Source organism: Gekko japonicus, unplaced genomic scaffold (assembly GCF_001447785.1).
Source record: "Gekko japonicus isolate JY-2015 unplaced genomic scaffold, Gekko_japonicus_V1.1 scaffold335, whole genome shotgun sequence".
Lineage (NCBI taxonomy): Eukaryota > Metazoa > Chordata > Lepidosauria > Squamata > Gekkonidae > Gekko > Gekko japonicus.
In genome coordinates, this window is record NW_015165840.1 from 1,161,863 (window position 1) to 1,170,981 (window position 9,119).

Genomic DNA, 9,119 nt, shown 5'->3' on the forward strand with positions numbered 1-9,119 from the left:
GCTTCAATTTCCAGGGAAAAAAATATAAAATTGACTCTGTTCCAAAAGCAGAAAAATGTATGGACCAAGTGTTTAACACAAAAAAGAAGCAGAAGGAAAAGAACTTAAAACTGGATGGGGAGGAAGAAGAAGAATCCTACTCACAGGTTTCAACAAGCCACACTTCCACGTCATCAGAATCATCTGAATCTGAGAAAGGAGCGGCCACTCCAAAACTCCAGAAAATGAAGAAACACAGGAAGAAAAGACTCTAGAACTAAGGCAATAGTATTAAAGGCAGAAATAGCGTTAAGCTACTCGAAAGCAAGAAATTGCAAGTAGATAAATAGGTACCACTTCGGCGGGAAGGTAACAGCATTCTGTGTGCCTTGGTGTTTAGTCATGCCGGCCACATGACCACGGAAACGTCTTCAGACAGCGCTGGCTCTTAGGCTTTGAAACGGAGATGAGCACCGCAACCCTAGAGTCGAACTTGACTGGCTTTCGAGCAAGGGAACCTTTACCTTTACTAAATATGTATTAATAATTCAATCAAATCTTAACATAATGGGTTATATTAGGTTAAAAACAATATTCCTATAACTTCTCAGATCGTGACATGTATTAGTCTTTACCCATTCCCCAAATCCAGTAGATGGAATAGATTAGAACTGTAGTACTCCTTCCCTTATCCAGTAGATTTATGTATTAGATTTCCTATACCCATCACCCATAGTATTAGTGTTAGGGTATTAGTATCCCTTCCCCCATCCCATAATTGTAGTGTGTAGAAAATCCAATTTTTTTGTGTGCCAAAAATAAATAAAGACTGTCAGTGAAGGGGAGCTCACCACCTACCTAGGCAGCTGATTCCACTTACTGTAAAAAAGTTTCCCTAATATCCAGCCCGTAACTTCCCACCCTTAATTTAAACCCATTATTGCAAGTCCTATCCTCTGCTGCTAACAGGAACAGCTCCCTGCCCTTCTCCAAGTGACAGCCCTTCAAACACATAAAGAGAACAATCATGTTCACCCTCAACCTCCTCTTGTCCAGACTAAACATTCCCAAATCCCTCAGCCTTTCCTCATAGGGGCCTCCAGGCCCGTTATCATCCTCTTTGCTCTCTTCTACACTAGCTCCATTCTGTCCACATCCTTTTTGAAGTGAAGCCTCCAGAACTGCACACAATACTCCAGGTGTGGCCTGACCAATGCAGTGTACAGCAAGACTATGACATCTTGTGATTTGGATGCATATTCCTCTTTTTTTTTTTACCCGGATGTAGAACTCGGACCTTAAAAGTCAGTTAACTCAAGAAGAGTACTGGTTTTCCAAGAGAAGGGATTTGGGTACTGGTAAGGGTACCAGCCTTCTGGGCACCAAAAGAGTCTGAAATTATACAAATAAAGTGTGCTGGAGTGTTTGGGAAAGCTCAGGAACAAAAGACTCTCAATATAAAGAACTATAGTAATGGTGAATAATTCAAAAAACTCTTACTAGCCTGATAATTCAAGAAACTCTTACAATGACTCTGTGGCTATACTAGTTTTACCTCAGTATTTTCAACCCCTGATTTCACCTGACCTTTCCTTTTGATGTTAAATAAAATCTTTTTTGTTTTTGAATTTTAAAAGCATTTCAAGTGTCATTTTCAGTGGTTTTAGTTAAAGTGCAAACCTATCCCTTCCCTCAGGTTCCTGGGCTGAGCAAATAGCCACTATATATCACTGTCACAGGGTGGTATAGACAAAGTTTCTTCAGGGGAGGAGAAAACATGTTACCAGGGCTGCTCAGTCAGTGAAGGGACCAGAAAAAGGAGGGAAAACCTAGCCTCTGAAGGAGGGAAGTGGATGGGGTCCGTCATAGCCACTTACAGATGTTCATGGACTGCAGAAATTACTTGAATGTGTTCTGTTTTAGGATGACCCAAATTAGACTGGCCTGATTTTGGTCACATGGAAATTCAGTTAGCACAGAAACTCTTTCATTGTTCTGTTTTGATGGTATATTCTTTCTCCCACCACATGAATTTGTCTTATACTGAATCAGACCATTGGTCCACCAAGGTCAGTATTGTCTACTCAGGCTGGCATCAGCTCTCCAGAGTCTCAGGCAGAGGTCTTTCACCTCCTGCCTGGTCCTTTTAACTGGAGATGTCAGGGACTGAACCTGGGACCTTCGCATGGATTCAGCAGTGGAACGAGGACATTTTTGTCTACTCCACAATGTTCTTGGGAGTAGTATAATTAGGACTGATCAACTGACTGGCTAAGCCATAACTAGTTTAGTAGGAATGGGGTGGGTTACTCCAGATAGGTAGTGGGAATTGGCAAAAACCTTGACCCATCAGGCATGTATTGGGAAGAAGAAGAGATTGGATTTATACCCCACCCTGCACTCGGAGTCTCAGAGTGGCTTACAAACTTCTTTCCCTTCCCCTCCCCACAACAGACACCCTGTGAGGTAGGTGGAGTTGAGAGAGCTCTTTCGAGAACTGCTCTTTCAAGAACAGCTCTGACAGAACTATGGCTTGCCCAAGGTCATCCAGCAGCTGCAAGTGGAGGAGTGGGAAATCAAAAACAGTTCTCGCAGATTAGAGTCCATGCACTTAATCACTACACTAAACTTTGGTGCTGAGTGGCATTATCCAAAACCTAGTATATGGCCTGGGTGACTCCATTTTTGTCACATGCTGGTGCTTAGCTGCCTTGAGTCTCATGAGATAATGCTGATTGACCACTCCCAGGAGAACTGTCTCATGCTTGTTAGCAGCATTTATCTTCAAAGCCTGAGTTGCTTCTTCCCCACTGGAAGACAGGTGCAAGTCAACCTGTCTCATCCAAGTATTTGGGATAGCTTAAACATTCTTTGACTCATAGCCAGCATTTAGGGTATAAGACTTGCAGTTCTAGTCATGCCTGTAGTCTTGAGGTCTAGCTAAGTTTCGCTGTGTGTGTGCACACTCAAGGCCAGCTGATAGAAGCTTAGTTTGCATTTTCTGTAACTTTGATGCATTATTAAAGATCTCCTTGTAAGTAAACCCAGATCTCTTGTATTGATTTTTGGGGATTTCTGAGAACCTACAGAGCTCCTGGTCAGGGTCCATAACATCTAGTAATGGCACATTCAGGGAGGGGGATGATGCTTGGCCCCCATCAGCACAATACATGTGTTCCGGATCCGGCCGGGAGCTACGGGAGGGGCCAACAGATGATGCACAGGACCCCTGAGGAGGGCACCCGACCAAACTCAAGCTTATCGCAGTGAGGGAGAGACGGAAAGACGGTGAGTGAGCGAGTGAGCATGGCAGCACAGAGACTGAGGTGCCGGGGTCTGAAGCAATGGCTCACCGCCTCCTGGAGTCAGCAGTGAGGCTGCAGCATGGCAGGGCAAGCTCAGGCTCAGCAGCGGGAGGGGGTCTGGCGGGCTGAGGGCCCCCCGCGAGTAGAGATGGTGTGCAGAGGCAGCTCGCAGCCTCGAGAGCAGCAGGGGAGGCAGGGAGGAAGTGACTGGTCTGGCGAGCAGGAGAGCACAGAGAGAGTGTGTCTGACCTAGGGTCTGAACGTAGCCAAGATCCAAGTGGACGAAGGGGTGAAGTAACCCCTCCAAGAGTCCTACATTCTGAGGCCTTCCATCCTCCTCCCCTTGTCCTTCAATCTGGGTCTGGAGGGCCCTCCCGACCAGCAGTGGACGTGGTACCACTTCAGAGAAGATGCCGGGTAAGGCAGGTCATTTGAAGCCCGTTTATCCAGGACGGCAACTGGGGGTCAGTCGGCGTCAGCCAGAGGGGGGCGTCACAACATGTGCTGGTGAGGGTAAGCAAGGCTGGCATAATTGGTGGCCAAGTTTGGAGTCAGGGTCAATTTGGCTGAATAACGGCAGTCATGGTAAGGATGCCTAGCACAGCCAGCCTGTTAAGATACATTAGCATAGTTCATAGCTTATGATGTAGATGAGCCATTTATATAAACCAGTTAAAGCCCTACTTGTGTGTCTCATGTCCTTAATTGGGAGAGGTGCCTGTAGCAAGTTAGTGCTTTCAGCAGGCAGTCATTACGGCTGCCTGCAGCTCTGCCCTTGAGAAAGGGAGCAGCACTTTGTTTTGCTTGGAAAAGGAACATTGCAAATGAGACATAGCCAGAAACCTCCAGCCCGCTTGCATGAGTTAACCTTTTGCTTGCTGGGATTTCAGTAAGTTTGAGGCTTCCTTAGTACACTTTTGCTAGCTTACAAGGGGTAGGTGTCCAGGATTTGATTTGTCAAAACAGTATGGAAAAGGCTATGAATTTGACTAGACAAGCAACACAGAAGACTGTATATTTTACCTGAAGTTGTCTTTAGCCTTACATTGCTTAAGACTAAAGTGGAAAAAAATTCCAGTCTCAATAAGAGATTTTAATGAAGGCAATACATTTGTAAACCTTGCCGAATGCTGTCTTTATTTGCTACTACTTTACCCTTCAGACATAAGAACATAAGAGAAACCAATGTTGGATCAGGCCAATGGCCCATCCAGTCCAACACTCTATCACACAGTGGCCAAAAATACCAGTGCCATCAGGAGGTCCACCAGTGAGGCCAGGACACTAGAAGCCCTCCCACTGTTACCCCCCCCCCAAGCACCAAGAATACAGAGTGTCACTTGCCCCAGACTGAGAGTTCCTATCTATACCTTGTGGCTGATAGCCACTGATGGACCTCTGCCCCATATGTTTATCCAATTCCCTCTTGAAGCCATCCATGCGTGCAGCCCTCCACCACCTTCTATGGCAGTGAATTCCATGTGTTAATCATTCTTTGGGTGAAGAAGTACTTCCTTTTATCTGTTCTAACCTGACTGCTCAGCAATTTCATTGAGTGCTCATGAGTTCTTGTATTGTGAGAAATAGAGAAAAGTACCTCTTTCTCTACCTGCTCTATCCCATGCATAATCTTGTAAACCTCTATCATGTCACCCCTCAGTCATCATTTCTCCAGGCTAAAGAGCCCCAAGTGCTTTAACCTTTCTTCATAGGGACAGTGTTCCAACACTTTTATCATGCTAGTTGCCCTTTTATGCACTTTCCCCAATGCTTTAATATCCTTTCTGAGGTGTGGTGACCTTTTTTATTGCAGTTGCACACTGTCTCAACATTCTCAGTGAGTTATCTACTACAGTTCAAAGATCTCTCTCTTGATCAGTCTCTGCCCGTTCGGACCCCATCAACATGTATTTATAGTTAGGATTTTTTGCCCCAATGTGCATCACTTTGCACTTGGCCACATTGAGCCCCATTTGCCATGTTGATGCCCACTTGCCCATCCTCGACAGATCCCTTTGGATATGTGATATCCATTCAAAGTTTTTGTAAAAATTGGTCCTGACCTGGATAGCCCAGGTAAGCCAGATCTCATCAGATCTTGGAAAATAAGTAGGGCTGACTGTAGTTAGTACTTGGATGTGAGGCCTCTATGGAATACCAGCAGTTGGGAGAACAGAGGCAAGGCTTTCAGCCACCTCTCTGAATATCCTCCAGGCCCCCAGGAGGGGTCAGTCATCAGAGGTCAACATGAATTCCAGGTGCAGATGTGCGCACACACAGAGAAAATCCCCCCCCAAAGTTTTTGTAAAAACAGTATCATTTTATATCACATAAACTGAACAGTGCTATTCTGAGCATGCTGCGTTCACTTGGGAGTTATTTCCAAGTAAGGATAAGTAGAACTGCTGCCTTAACTAGTAATTTCTTATCTAGGTAAGAGTTAGATCTTACTTAGATATTGTGAGATAGTTTTTAATTGCTTTTGCCTGTAATGATGCTCCCAATTACTTGAAATACAGATAATAGATTTTCCCCCCACCACCATTATAACCTTTTGCTTTTACATGTCTGGTTATGCACAACCTAAAGAAATGCTGGGAAAGAAAGAAAGAAAGAAAGAAAGAAAGAAAGAAAGAAAGAAAGAAAGAAAGAAAGCTTTCCATGAAGGTTTTCTGTCTTAAAAGGAATCTTCATAATGTATTGGATTAATTATAATGTGAGTCCTCCCCCAGCAGAGTCAGTGATTGCTTGCCAGAATGAACATATCCAAATTAGCTTGTCAGTTTGCTTTGAAGATCCTTAAATATATCTGATTCCCAATCACAATCAAATATGTTTTGTTAAGATAAAAATACCAGCATTTAGTTTCTTCTTCTTCTTTGAAAACACTGGTTTTGATCAATAAATGTCATTGTTAGGTCAGCTAACAGCTGCTTTTGTGTCTCACTGTAAAATATTTATTAACAAAAGAAACTACCTGCAAGACCCAGAAAATGTATGGTAAGGCAAACAACCATACCCTGATTTGTGGCCCGCTTCCTCCTGACTCAAGTCCTGGGATGAACTGGAGCAAAACTGACAGGTTTCTGTGACTGCTGAATCTCAGGGGTGCAGCTTTTTGCAAAGCTGCCCACCCCAACTATTGCTAAAATTGCTGCAAGACACAGCAAAGACATCCTGTGAAACATTTTGGCCTCTTGTTGAACTGTCTTGGCCTTTTTTTGTATGGGTACAAAGAATGAAACTGGTTAAAGAGTATCATTTGGCAGTGAAACCTAAGGGAGTGTTGAAATTTCCATTTGCACCTATCCAGAACCTGCAGCCCATCAAAACCTGCATACAGCCACTCCCTATGGCTTCTCCCACAGGAGATGATTCACTGTTGGCTGTGAGCCTTGTGTCATTACAGCAGATCCCCAAACCAAATGATTTCAGGCATTCACAAGCTGAATACCAACATTTTTTTCTTAACATAGGTATGATGTACAGCAGGGGAGGGAGAGGGAACATCTTGCTAATAATAGCGGAATAAGATCTGGGTCGAGATTCTTCCTCTTCTGGATGAAGCCATTTATTGAGATCGAGTGTGGCTAGAGGTGCAATCCTTTGTCAGACTCCTGCAGCAATCAGTTCCCAACAACTTTCATTCAAAGGAGTAACATTTTATTGAGACATTGAGAGTATGCAGATATCTTAACTTCATCGTGTTAGAACTGGGGGGAAGCGCGCAGAGCAAGCAGATATACATTATTCAAGGTGGTCCCCTGATGGCGCCTAGCCAATCAGGCAACAGGCAAGAGCCCGCCAAAGTAATGGGCTACATTTCCTGAGAGAAAGACTACACCAGGCATCCAAGGTCAAACAGCATAAGTCACAGAGAGAATAAAACCAGTGAAGGCACAGCAAAATCGAAAATAGACATTCCTGAGTCACCCCCTCCCACATTCATGGCAGCCAGGACTACGCAGCAAAGGACTAGCTGACGCCCTTTGGGTAAGAACAAAATATGTGGCTTAAAGTACTCTTTTTTGTTTGTTTAATTTTTATTTTTTGTAAGCTGCTTTGGGTTTCCTTTGGGAAGAGAAGGGGGATAAAAAAATGCCCAAATAAATACAGCTAATGTATCTTGTTAAGGTAGGAGTGATGCTGGCTTTTTCAGGGTCAAGCTGAGGGATTCTTGAAGAGTCACAATCAGCTTCTGAGCGGTTCCTGGCTGTTTTGTAAAATCTTTGTGTGTTGTGAGAAATCCTTTATTGTCTTCTTCTCATTCTGGTTTCCTATTTTGAGTTTTTCTTTGATCCTTAAACAAAGCCTTGGAACATAGCATGTTTATTGTGCAAGGCCTAGACATAATACAAGGGAACAGCTTCTACTTTATTTTATTATTATTATTTTGTTTAGGAATTTTCTATGGCTCCTCTCCAGAGGCCTGCTTGAGGCAACTCATAACATAAAAACGATACAGTCCCCAAAACAGCCACATTCAAATTATCACTATTTAAACTGACACAGGATCAAGCCAGGAGCATAAAAATGGCATAAATCAACATTCAGCAACCTAAAATGACGTCCGTAAATTAGGGTTGCCAGGTCTGGGTTGGAAAATACCTGGAGACTTTGGGGGTGGATCCAGGAGAGGGTGGGGTTTGGGGAGGGGAGGGGCCTCAGCATGGTACAATGCCACAGAGTCCACCCTTCAAATCAGTTATTTCCTCCAGGGGAGCTGATCTCTGTCAGCTGGAGATTTGTAAAAGAAGATCTCCAGGCCCCACCTGGAGGCTGGCAACCCTACCTTAAATATTTTGACCTAGCAATGACAAAAGAATAACATAGGCAACAGAGCCAGCATGGTGTAGAGTACAGAAAAACAGGGAATAAAAACTCCTCCTCCTCTTCCTCCTCCTCCAGTGGGATCATTGCAGAGGACATGTCACCAAGCAAAAAGATGTTTCTGCTCACCATCTACCTCTCCTTGGCACCTGAGAGGAATTTCACTGGTATGCTGGACAGTATTATTATTATTTATTATTATTACTTTCAGTTTCTATACCGCTCAGACCCGAAGGTCTCAGAGCGGTTTACAGATACGTTGCAAGTGCAAGTTAATTCCCTAGACTATGGCCACATATGTTACAGGGGGTGGGGCTGCCTACCGGCACCCAGGTGGTAGGTTAGCTGTTCCCCGGCTCTTCTTCCTCCGGCGGTCCACTGGGATCGGCGTCCCATTCTTTGTGCTGTCTAAGGCCAGTCTTCTCAGCTTCTCAGCTTGGGGAAAATGGTCCTTCAAGTACCCTGGCTTCAAGCAGTTTAGGGCCTTAAGGGTAAGAACCAGTGATTTGAATTACTATGCTACTCCTTGGCATAGCTTTATCAAATGCACACACCTAGCAGTAAGAGTTCTTTGCCACCTCTTGCTTTTTGACAGGGCTTTCATGCCCTTCACAGTTCCATGAGTGGCAAACATTCTACAAGTAGAGGTTTCCTGTCATAAAGTTTCAGGGAAAACAACACTTTGCTGAATTTCTGTACACCATGCCACTGTTAGAAATTGAAAGCATTATTAAGAAAGAAAAGGGGGGCTGAGATTATTTGACAAGAATGTGTGGAGAACCAGCTACATATACTGTAAATTCAGAGGCTAGCAAGTGGTTGAGACTTTAGTACTGGAGGACAGAAAAATCTTAGGCAAAATTTAGTCCTGTTCTGTAAGAAGTCCTTACTAAATAACCGTTTGTTTCTAGAAACAAATAGCCAGGTGGCCAAATTGGTCCCCCCCCCCTCCACACACTGTAGATGCTACCATTTTGAGATCTCCATGCACTCAATTTTTATTCT